Below are 12742 nucleotides of genomic sequence, written 5' to 3' on the forward strand. Positions count from 1 at the left end.
AACTCGATCTGAACCAACTATCAAAATATGGACATCAAATGATGATGACAACCAAATTTGATGATCGATTTAACCATCTAGTGATTTGCATTGACTAATCAATGTGATTATTAAGAATTGTAATAAGTTAATGTGTAGATGGTCGGATTAAGATGATCATCAGTTATTCCTTAAAATTAATCAAGTGATAATCAATGGTAGGCCTTGATTCATTTATCAAATGCGATTCGAACCCTAAATTATTAAAGTAAATAAATCTCCAAAATTTCATCTAAATCATCACAAACTGCATACAAAATTTGGAACTTCAAGACTAAAATATATATTTTCATGAAGTCAGGGGATTCTAACATAAAATTTCATAATATTTACCGTTTGAACTTTCAGAAAAATCAACTTTCAAAACTGTTACTGAAAACAGCTTGAATTTGCAGAAATTCTACGGGGCTAATTCTAACAACACCTTAAATTTGCAATACTAGTTCCTAATTTATGAATTCATTTAAATGAGATATCTTATTATTTAAATGGATTTAAATCGATCAAAGGTGGGGCCCATCATGTAAATTAGTTATATTAGAAAATAATTTTCATTTATATGATTTTATGGAACTCCAATTCAAATCAAACCATTAATTGGTTTATGAAGTCATTTCTACCGCATCGAGGTGAGTAATCCCGATTTGTTTCCCCTCCATTAAGTTAAAATAAACTCATTAATTGTGTGTTGTATATATATTTTAACATTGTTATTATGATCTCTTATTGGAGTTGATTGAATATATCATTTTAATTATTGTATTATTAATGATGTGATTTATTCAATATACTAGTATAGCCAATGATACATATGATTTACTGTATTGAACTTATGATATGTTTTTTGTATAATTGCAATTAGTGATCTGATTTACTGAATGGATATAATTATAAATTGATGTTTGTGATGATGTTACTAATTAGCATGAAAACTACAGTGATTCAAAATTGAGAATGAGAATGATCATATGATATATCATTCATGACTACTTAATATGCTTGTGCATCCATCATTTGTATGTACGATATGTGCTGAATTTCTAGAGAACCTCCCTAGATGAAATATCAGGTAGAATCGTTACGAGAAGCCCATTATACTAATGGAAGCCTACTAAAAGAGTAGATGCAGGCCTTTCTTATGCCTACCAAATGGTAGAAGTCTGTCAAGGAGCAGATGTGGAACCTAATTTACTATTCGCCATGTGTATCTAATGTCCCGGAGTTAAAAGATGAGATTTTAAAAGAAGCACATCGAACCAAATTTACTATTCACCTTAGAAGCATGGAGATGTACCAGGATGTGAAGAAATTATTTTGGTAGCCGAACATGAATAGGGAGCGTGGATTATGTTCTCAATGTTTTATCTGCCAACAAGTGAAGTTAGACCATCAAAATCCATCAAGTTTGTTGCAACCATTAAAAATACCTTAGTGGAAGTGGGATTGTATTTTTATGGATTTCATAGTTGGTCTTCCCAAGGCTCAAAAAAAGCATGATGCGATATGGGTGATTATCGACCTTCCCATCCATATTAACTACTCAATGAATGAGCACGCTAAGTTGTATATTAAGGAAGTAGTAAGACTCCATGGCATCCCTAGTTCTACCGTGTCAGATCGTGATCACCGTTTCACTTCGCAATTGTAGACCAGCTTACAGAAAGCTATGAGATCCACTACAGATTACAGTACAAAATATCATCCGCAATCCATTTGGTAGATTGAACGTGTGAACCAGATATTGAAAGATCTATTGCGCACCTATGCCCTCGATTTCAAAGGAAGTTGGGATGACAGTTTACATTTCACTAAGTTCACTTACAACAATAGTTGTCAGGCAAGTATAGGAATGGCCCCATACGAAGATTTATACAAGCAGTCTTGTCATACACCCATTTGTTGGACCGAAGTGGGTGAAAAGGGTTTGATCGGGTCAAATATTGTTCAGGAAACTACTAAAAAGGTCGAGATTATTCATAAGCGTTTACAAGCTACGCAAAGCCATTAGGAGAGTTATACCGATAATAGAAGACGTGATTTGGAGTTCACAATGAGAGATCATGTGTTTATGAAGTTCTCTCAAAAGAAGGGACTCATGCGGTATTGTACAAAAGAATCGAAGCCTAGTATAGCTTTGGCCCATGGGTTTCTCAGTTGGAGTTTTCAAGTTACACACGCAAGAGGCTGAAGCCGCATGGAGGAGGAAACTTCCTGATTGGCTCTTAACGAGAGGGGATCGAGTGTTGGAATGAGGATAACAGTTGGATGATAAAAAAATGAAAATCCACTGTTTGGTTCAATATATGAGGCGCTTATGGAGTTGTTGCGGCCGAAAATCATGGAGAGGTATCAAGAAAGTTGTGGTTTACTTGTGGGTTCAGTTTCTGAGGAGAAAGTTAAGTGAGGTCCACCATGATGTTGGTGATAATCTACTCTATTCATCCCTTTCACTAAATCAAGATAGGTGGGGAGCTCAAATATAAAGGAGGTTAGGATTTCAGGTGGGCCGTATCAAGAATTACTTGATCACAAGATTTTAACGATATAGGTTTAACGTGAGGCTGGATATGATGGACGGTTTGGATCAGGTCGAGGGGCCATAAAGATGGATGACCAATTTCATAGTTGGGTGTGGCATCAAGGCTTCATATGAAGAAGAAAGATGAGAGAGAGAGGAATTCGGGTGATTTGGATTTAGTAATGATGTGCTAATACACATCATTACATTTTCACATTTTCCTTTTATTTGTATATTTTTTTACATCGTGGGCCCTATAGAGATAGCGAGACAAAACCACTTCGCCTATCAGTTTACATGCTGATGCTAAGGCATGGGCCAAAAATTGAGGTTAATCCATAGCTCAAGTGGGGCACGCTATACGAAATAGTGTGAAATGGTCTCCACTGTTGGAAAAAAAAAAGGGAGGGATATTATAAACACTTTTACTGAAAATAGTCCTAATCTGTAGAAAATTCAAGGAATTAATTCTAACAACACCTTAAATTTACAATATTAGTTCATAATTTATTAATTTATTTAAATGAGATACTTATTATTTAAATAGATTTAGATCGATCAAAGGTAGGGCCCACCATATGAACTAGTTATATTATAAAATAATTTTCATTTATGTGATTTTAAAGAATTTCAATTTAAATCAAACCATTAGTTTAAGAAATCATCTTTACCACATCGAAGTGAGTGATTCCGATGTGTTTCTCATTCATTAAGTTAAAATAAATTTATTGATTATATGTTATATGTATGTTTTAACATTATTATTATTTCCTCTTATTGATTCGATTGAATGTATAATTTTAATTGTTGTATTATTAATGATATGATTTGTTCAATATGTTAGTATAGTCAAATGATATGATTTACTATGTTTGTGAACTTATTATATGATTTTTATATAATTACAACTAGTGATCTAATTTACTAAATGGATATAATTATAAATTGATGGTTGTGATGATATTATTAATTAGCATAAAATTTATAATGATTCAAATTTGAGAATGAGAATAATCATATGATATATCATTCATGAATACTTAATATGCTTGTGCATCCATCATTTATATACACGATACGTACTGAATTTCTAAAGGACCTCCGTGGATGGTATACCTGGTAGAATCATTACCAGAAGCCCACTATATTAGTGAAAGCCTACTCAAGGAGTAGATGTGGGCATTGGCATTGCATATGCCTACCAAATGGTAAAAGCTCGTCAAGGAGCAGATGCGGGTTGACAAGTTTCCAACTTAAGTGGGCAGATTCTCACTTGATGCATTTGAGCATCGTATAACATTTGTATTTTCTTTTTGAACTTATATTCTATAATTTTATTGTAATTTGATGTGAAGAACCATGTCAGGACTTTTCACTAGGCCTGCCCAGCTTACCATGTATTGATGTAAAATCGTACAGATATGATTGGGAGTGAGCCAGTGACTCAAAAACAAAAATACATAATCGAACCAGAATAATTAGCGCCAAGGAACACGTGGCCCTAATTAACAAAGGAAGAGGTTGTTATCCTATAGCAACTATACTTATCATTTCAATTCTATTTGGTGTTCTTGGATTATTATTTCTTTTTTCAAGTTTTTTGGACAAATTTTATTTTATTGTATAAGACCCTGAATGAGAATCTCCTTAACTATGTTAATAACAGATTATTAGAATTGATGGTCAATTTCTTATTTATGAGATGTCGCTGGTATGAATGAAATTTAGATCTATGGTAGTACTACTAGGTAGGCGAATTTTCTATAAGCATATCAAATAATTTAAGTACACTTAGTGTACAAATCATGACGTAGATATCGGGTCCGAAGCATACGCCAAAGTATCTAAAATGTAGGTCGTGACATATAGTTTTAAAAAAATAAATAAACATATAAAATGAAATCTAAATTCAAATGAGGTTGATTTCAAGACATTTTGAAACTATCTAAAAAACCATTAGTTTCAAGCAGCTGATATTTCAAGAATTTTAATAATTTTTTTGTGAAGCTTGGAATAAAATAGAATTTTCTAGGATGAAAATATATTTGATGATGAACTACCATAAAAATTATAAAATTAATTCATTTAGTAGAGATACAAAAAACATTGCCTACAAAAGAGCCGTTAAAACTGAGATTTTCTACAATCACACAGTGTTGTCGATGAATTGGAAATTACTCGACAGGCATTGGTTGGAATAAAGCTCGCTCGACTCGGCTCGACTCAACTCGGATTGACTTAGCTTGAATGGCCGATTCAAGCCGAGCCAAGCTAATTATTTGAAGCTCAAGTTGAGTTCAAGCCAAGTTCGATCAGGGAGCATTTCAACTCGACTCGACTCGAACTCGACTCAACTCGAAGCTCGAACTCGAGCTCGACTCGGCTCGATTAATAAATATATTAAATATTATTTTATACAGACACACTCACACACACATATATATATATATATATATATTAATATAAGTTTTCAGTTTAAACTTAAAAATAAAAATAAAAAATAAACCTTGTAGTCTCTACTGTCACGCACCCTTCCCCTTCCCTTTTTCTCTTTCTCTACCTGCTGCCAACCACATGCCCGCCCAGACCACCACCACCAGTTTTCATTTCAGCTCCACAATAATATGATTTCAATCTCTTGAGATCTACTTCTTGGGTGAGAAACCCAAAAAATCTAAGTTGAGTTCTTCTTAGATTTGTTAGAGGTTCAAGGGAATCCAATGATCTGATTGGCAAGAGCTATTTACTTGGATTTCTAATCCGTGTTCTGCTCTGTTTCTTTTTTAGTACTTAAATTTCTGTTGGTGGAAGAAGATTAAGAACAGATCGGCTCTTACAGGTTTCCTCATCCAATTCGAAGCTTTGTTTGGTTTTTTCATTGGATTTTGCTTTGATTCTCCTTAAGATTTTTGAAATTTTTATTAATGGAGGAGGATTAAGAACAAAGTCCATTACTCTCTCACCCAACGAGCTTGAGCTTGACTCGAGGTAAACTCGACTCGACTCGAACCACTAGCTTGACTCAAACTCAACTTGACAACTTTGGCAAACAAGCCAAGCTTCAATGTTGAGCTCGAGTTCGAACTTGAGTACAACATGGACAAGCCATGGGAAATTACTCGACAGGCATTGGTTGGAATCACTGACAACCAAAGAAAAATCACTCAACTCTCTTTTTAGCTAAAAATCTGCTAGGAATAATAATATTTTCTAGAACTCAAAATATGATATATATTTTTCTCATTTTATTGCAACTACCTTTCATAAATACATTAATACCAACTACGGGTTCTAATACATGGAGCATCTTTCTAAAACAAAATAAAACAACTTTCAAAATCATATAAGAAACATTTTAAAGATATACTTAAATTTTGAATTATTTTCTTTTCCATGCATAAAACATGATCTCAAAGTGTACTTGGGCTGGAAATAATGAGCTGGATTTTATGGGCTTAATTCATGGGTTGAGATTTCTCTTGAACTGAGTCAAGAAAGTATGTATCATTCTCGAATTCTTTCAAAGGACTCGTTCTTGAGTTTGAAGTGCGATGCCTTTTGAAATTGATCACTTATTTTTTAATGGTTAATGGTATAGTCTGTCAATTTGTCATGGTTGATCACTTATTTTTTAATGGTTAATGGTACAGTCTGTCAATTTGTCATGGTTTTTCTTGGTCGAATATCTACGTCATTGAAAACCATTTGCTAGCACATTGTTCTCAAAGAAACTGTATATTATTATATTATTGATGGAATTGGGATAGTCGTCTCTCACACTATCAAATATGAGATCAGGTGATGAGTCATTGTCATATGCAAATCGTACACTTTGGGGCATCATTTCGTAACCTAGGCCATTACATGGAACGTTGATTGCATCCTGACACTACTGTGCTCTGTAGAGTCTGCAATGTTGTATGTGTTTTATCCATGCCGTCCATCCATTTTGGATCATTATTTCAAGGCATGTCCAAAAAATGAGGCAGATTCAAATCTCAAGTGGACCACACCACATAAAAACATCACTGAAATTAAAATCTTCCCAGCGCCCACTTTAATGTTTATTTGCCATCTAACCTTTTGATTAGTCATGGACGGAAGAAAAACACAAATATAACTTTTGTGGCCTCAAGAAGTTTCTAATGGTGGCCGTTCAATCAACATCTGTTCCTATTAGAGGATTAGGTGGGATGCAGATTGGGTACTACCCCCACCGTCCATCCATTTTGGCAATTTTAGGGCTTGAGCACAAAGAGGAGGCAGATGAAAGGCTCAAGTGGAAATAAAATTTCAGAATATTTCATCATGTCTCACGCCAGCACATGTGACAACTTCAGTTGGGTTGGAAAACCTCAAAACAAGCAGCTGGTACCGTACGTAGTTTTACCTGATCCCATTCCTATAAAGATTGTAGTTGCAACCTGGGCAGGTTCGGCTAGGTTTGGGTAGGTCGAGGGTCAACCTGAGCCAAGCCAATCGGAAGTAGACTGCGTCCTGTCCCCGCCGGGATGGACTTAGTCCACGCAGGGGCTCAATGGGGGCTCACCAGGATTTGTGGGTTTTATCCGCACAGTCTATTCATTTTTTTTTTTTCAGATCATTTTAAGATAGTGAGCCAAAAAATGAAGTGAATCCAAGGCTCAAGTGGACGGCATAGTAGGGATTAAATGTCCACCATTAAAAACTTTTTTTGACCGGCATAAGTTTTAGATCAAGCTGATATTTGTATTTTCTCCATGTGACCTTATGAACAGGCATTACGGTCAGCCATAGGAAGATTTCAACACTTGTTGTGGCATCGTCCACTTACGCCTTGGATTTACCTCATTTTTATGCTCATAGTCTAAAATGATATGAAAAGATAGGCGAATAACACAGATAAAACACATACATCACGGAGCTTTTGCCTGGATGAGGGCTAGGCAAGTACACAAACTGCTTATTACCCAACCCACAAGCTAATTGAATTTGAATTCCAACTCCTGTTGTGCCCAACTCAAACCCAACATGAAGTTCAAAATTATCAACACAGTTATTCCTAGCATTACCTAACCTCAGTCACATGTGCTCAACTAGAACCCAACCTAAATTCAAATTGGTTGGTGTTTTCCAACCCAAATGCAATCAGAGGACCTTCAAAACTTGATTTAACATATTTGGAACACACAAGTTAGGTGGGTTGAGTTCTGGTTGATCTAACCCAAGTTACAGTCTTAATAAATTTGAGAAAATCTTTAGGATCTGTTTGTTTTCCCATTTGCATGGTAAATGGTTTTTTTTTTTCCTTACATGTTTTTGGAAAGATGAGATTTTATTAACCGGAAACAAAATACGAAGCACGAGAAAATAAAGACAGAAAAAACAAAAGCACAACGAACAAAAAAAACAATACTTAAAAATTATGTCGCCCCCAATGCCTAAATGAGCATAGGAATCTAGAGAAGACCTTAACCGTAGAAACTCTACTATTATGAAAGCAGCTATTGTTTCCCTCAGCCCAAATTGCCCAAATTACAATTAGAAGGATGACTCTCCACTTCTTTTTACCAAGAAGTCTCCCAGGTTCTTCTTGCCAATTGAAGAAATAATGCTTCCAAGGACGAAGACAGAGACCAGGAGCCACCAGCAAAATGGAGAATACTCCACTGGATATGGCTTGGAAAATGCAAAGAAGGTAAATAATGATAACTTACTGCAAGTGTGTAGAAGAAAATAAAATAACTTTTTAAATTAGGCTTCAAAAATCATTATTGAATGTGTGTAACTGTATAAAGATATATATTTGATTAAATCAGTGAGATTAAATCTATGGAGCCCACTATGATGCATATGTTTGATGCAATCCATCAATCCATTTTACCAACTCATTTTAGGACACGAGATTATTAAAAAAAAAAAAAGTTGTGATAGGATTACAAACTCAAGTAGACCATACAATACTAAATAAGGGTGCATGACAATGACATCCACCACTAAAAGTTAAAACATGATATGGCCGATAGAAGCGTTTAAATGTCATCCAACTAGTTCATAAGGTCACGCAAACAAAGATTAAAGGGGAAGCGGATTGGCTGATGTACCACACACCAGCTACATAGCTGCTATAGACACGTGTCCTGTGAAGAGGAGCGCCGACGCGCCTCGAGCTCCAAGTTGTACAAACGGTTCAAACGAGATCAAAGTTACATGGGCCACAGAATGATGTATTTATTATATCCATACCATTTATCCATTTTTTGAGATCATTTTAGAGCATTCAAAAAAATGAATCATATCGAAAGCTCAAATGGACCACACCAAAAATAGCAGCAAGGATAATGATTTTTACCGTTAAAAAATTCGCAGGGCCTACCATAACATATATTTTCCATCTAATTTGTTAATGAGGTTAAAAATACATGGATGAAGAGGAAAAACAAATTTCATATTGATCCAAGACTTTTGTGACCTCCAAAAGGGTTTCAATGATAGATGTTCAATCTCCCGCAGTTTTTTGCAGTGTGGTCCTATTGATATTTAGATCTGTCTTATGTTTCGGCTCAAGCCTTAAGACTAGCTCACCAACCGTTTGGATATAACACACCTCATGATTTGACCCATAGATCTTGCCAAGGTCAATACCCCAGCTATATAGCTGGTGTGTGGTACACCAGCCGATCCACCTCCTATTAAATGTAAACACAAATATCTTCCTTGCCCCAAGAGAAATTTTCAATGGTAGGTGTTAAATTTTCATCATTTTGCGCGTGTAATCCACTTAAGCCTCAAATTTGACTTATTTTTTTAGATCATATCCTAAAACAAAAGGTGACTAACTAAATGCAGGTTGACTAGCCAGACTCGCTAATGAAGGAAGGACGTCACCAAGTTCCGTAAGCCCCACCATAATATATGTTTTGTATCCACACCTTCCATCCATTTGAGAGATCATTTTAGGGCAATATCCAAAGAATGAGTTAAAATCCAAATCTCCATTGGACCCAGCAGAGAAAACAGTGGAGAGAGTGATGCCCACCATTAAGAACTTCTAAAGGCCACAAAAGTTTTATATTTGTGTTTTCCCTTATTTCATGTCTATTTTAACTTTTGAACAGGTTTGATTTCAAATAAACATTAGGGTGGGCCTTAGGATAGTTTCAACGGTTGGAATTACCCTCCCCACTGTTTTCTGTGGTGGGTCCACGACAGCTTTTTATCTGCCTCATTCTTTGGCCCTCGCCTTAAAATGATATCTCAAAATGTATGAGCAGTGCAGATACAACACATACATCATGTTGCAACCACAGACCTTGGTGACGTCACTTAAGTTGCAGACTCGCTACTCGACCTGTGAGTACGTAATCCGCGTCCGGGATATGAGGCGTACATCCATTAGATTTTACGCCAACTATGTTTCTTTCATCGGTTATAACGCTTGACCGTTCCAAACAGCTGTAATTACCAGCGGCACGAGGCGGCATCACCGTATTATTATTAATATAAGTAATGATTATATAATTACTCATAAAAATAAACAGAAGTGCCGTGGTTGACACGTGGACACTTGGAAATCCAATACTTTTAATTTTTAATAAGCGCACCTCACACCCAACCGCGCACTCACGCCCTAATGCACCACCAATGGATATTCGAACCCGAGACCGTGTTGGATCGATGGAGATCGGACGGTTGAAAACAGCTATTATCCCACTGTCCTCTTTTAACAAACAAGTGTCCACGAATCAGTTATTAGTACTGTTCAACAAATCTTGTTTTGTGCATGTGAGGTAAATACCGAAGGTTCTGGAATTTAGTCAGTTTAGTTGCCAAGTGCATAGATTCACAGTGGCTGAGTATCAAGCATAAAGGTCTGTCAGAGTATCAAATAACTCCGCGTGCAAAAGTCAGATGTTTTTTGTCACCATTCACATGAGTCATGCTGTCGAGAGCCGCGTGTCCTTGGGCGCTATCGCTGTCGATATAATTTTAAAAATAAAAGAAATTTAAAGGGAGATGGAGAATAAGGACTGTCAGATGGATCAGATTAAGAAAATCTTCGTCGAATGCGTAATCTCATCCATCTATTTCCTTGTGCTTGGTGGTCGAAATTCTTCGAAGAAAATAGAATTGAATGGTATTTTGGATTGGTCCAGTTAGTGTGTTTATGATTTCGTGGAACGTCTGTCGGTGGTGAAACAAGATCAACGGTTCTGATTCACTATTCATTGCCTCATATAGGGTGTAGGAAAGGTTGTTGTATGGGAACCTCAGTAGACACGGGTCCCACCAAATCATTTCCACCGCTTAATTTCCTCGGAGAAATTTACCACCGTAGACCCTATCTTTTATCCAGAGGTTTCTATGAAGCATTACAAACTTAAGTTACCAACTTAGACTAGCACTTGCGAGCGCGGACGAAAATACCCTTGCTTTTTTAAGTAAGCTAGTCTATAGATCCGTAGCCATATATAAAATAATCCGTAGCTGTAGATCCGAGTCAGGGCTGGCTCATCGAACTGGCTACGCCCCGCCACTTGCTGCCCTGTCCGGCGAGGCTACGCCAATCTAGCGGCCCCTATAGCTATGGATTATAACCGTAGCCATAGGTACTTTGCTATCCAAACAAAACAAATAGTCTTTTTTATTTTTTCTTTTTGGGTTAGCTTGTTAGTACACACTCATGTCAGTACATACACTCCATGTTAGCCACCCCCGCTAGGGATCGATGCCAAGACCTCAAGTGTTGAAACGAGGTATCTCTACTCAGCCTGCTAGTTGAGTTATGGATCTGGGTGTAATAAAAAAAACAAAAAAAATAGTCACATCAAAGAAAATCTATTTTCTTTTTCTACTATTTGGCACTAAATCCATGGTTTCCAAACATGGACTAATAGAAAGAAGGTAAAAATAATAATAAATAAAATAAAAAGATGCAGTTCTTTAAGATGAGATAGTGTTGTTGGCTTTACGGAACAGCCGAATGACCTTCATTTTCATGGCTCGCTAGATATTAAGGCACTAACTTTCATTTGAAGATGAATTTTATTGCCTGATTTTCTACAGAAAAGAATTCAACTCGTGAGAACCTCTTGTATTTGAGAAAACGGCTGATGTGTTACCATTTAAATTAGTATCGAAACAAGAATGTGTGGTTATCTTGCCAATATTCTTAATCCTTTTTTCTGCCAACTTAACTATGTCTGTTAAAAAGATTTGGCTATATGATGAAAACCTATCTTAGTGAATAGTGATCATTACTTCAACTTTGAAATGCCTTTTAGAATTGAGCGAGGCAACCTAGGACTTGAGCGAGACAATGTAGAAATTAAGCGAGAAAACCTAGGAATTGAGCGAGGCAAACTACAAATCGAGCGAGGCAACATAGAAATTCAACGGGGCGAACTAGGAAATGAACGAGGCAACTTAGGAATTGAGTGAGGCAAACTACAAATTAAGCGAGGGAACCTAGGAATTCAGCGAGGCAACCTATGAATTGAGTGAGGCAACCTAGGTATTGAGCGAGACAACGTAGGAATTCAGCGAGGCAAACTACAAATTGAGCGAGGCAACCTAGAAATTCAGCGAGGCAACCTAGGAATTGAGCGAGGCAAACTACAAATTGAGCAAGGCAACTTAGAAATTGAGCGAGTCAAACTACAAATTGAGCAAGGCAACCTAGAAATTCAGCGAGGGAACCTAGAAATTCAGCGAGTCAACCTAGAAATTAAGTGGGGCAAACATGAATTTTAGCGGGGCAAACATGAAATTGAACGAGGCAAACTTGAAATACAACGAAGCAAACATGAAATTCAGTGGGGCAAACATGAAATTCAGCGGGGCAACCTAGAAATTCAGCGGGGGAAACTTGAAATTCAGCGAGGCAACCTAAAAATTCAGCGAGAGAAACTGAAAATTCTGCGGGGCAAACATGAAATTCAGCAGGGCAAACAGAAATTCAACGAGGGGAACATGAATTTCAGCGGGGCAAACATGCAATCCTCGTGCTCTTTAATCTACCAGCTAAGGGACCACACGTGGTAACCCATTGGATAACCAAACTTTCTTGCATCAGTAATGAAGTTCAAAACAAGATCAATCGAACCTCAAATAGGATTTTAAGACATTTACTTGTAGTCATATCAATCCATAGAAATCTAAAAGGATGGAAATTAGCTAATCAACTTTAGTATATGAAAATTTTCA

This window comes from Magnolia sinica, chromosome 4, assembly GCF_029962835.1.
Source record: "Magnolia sinica isolate HGM2019 chromosome 4, MsV1, whole genome shotgun sequence".
NCBI classification, from domain to species: domain Eukaryota; kingdom Viridiplantae; phylum Streptophyta; class Magnoliopsida; order Magnoliales; family Magnoliaceae; genus Magnolia; species Magnolia sinica.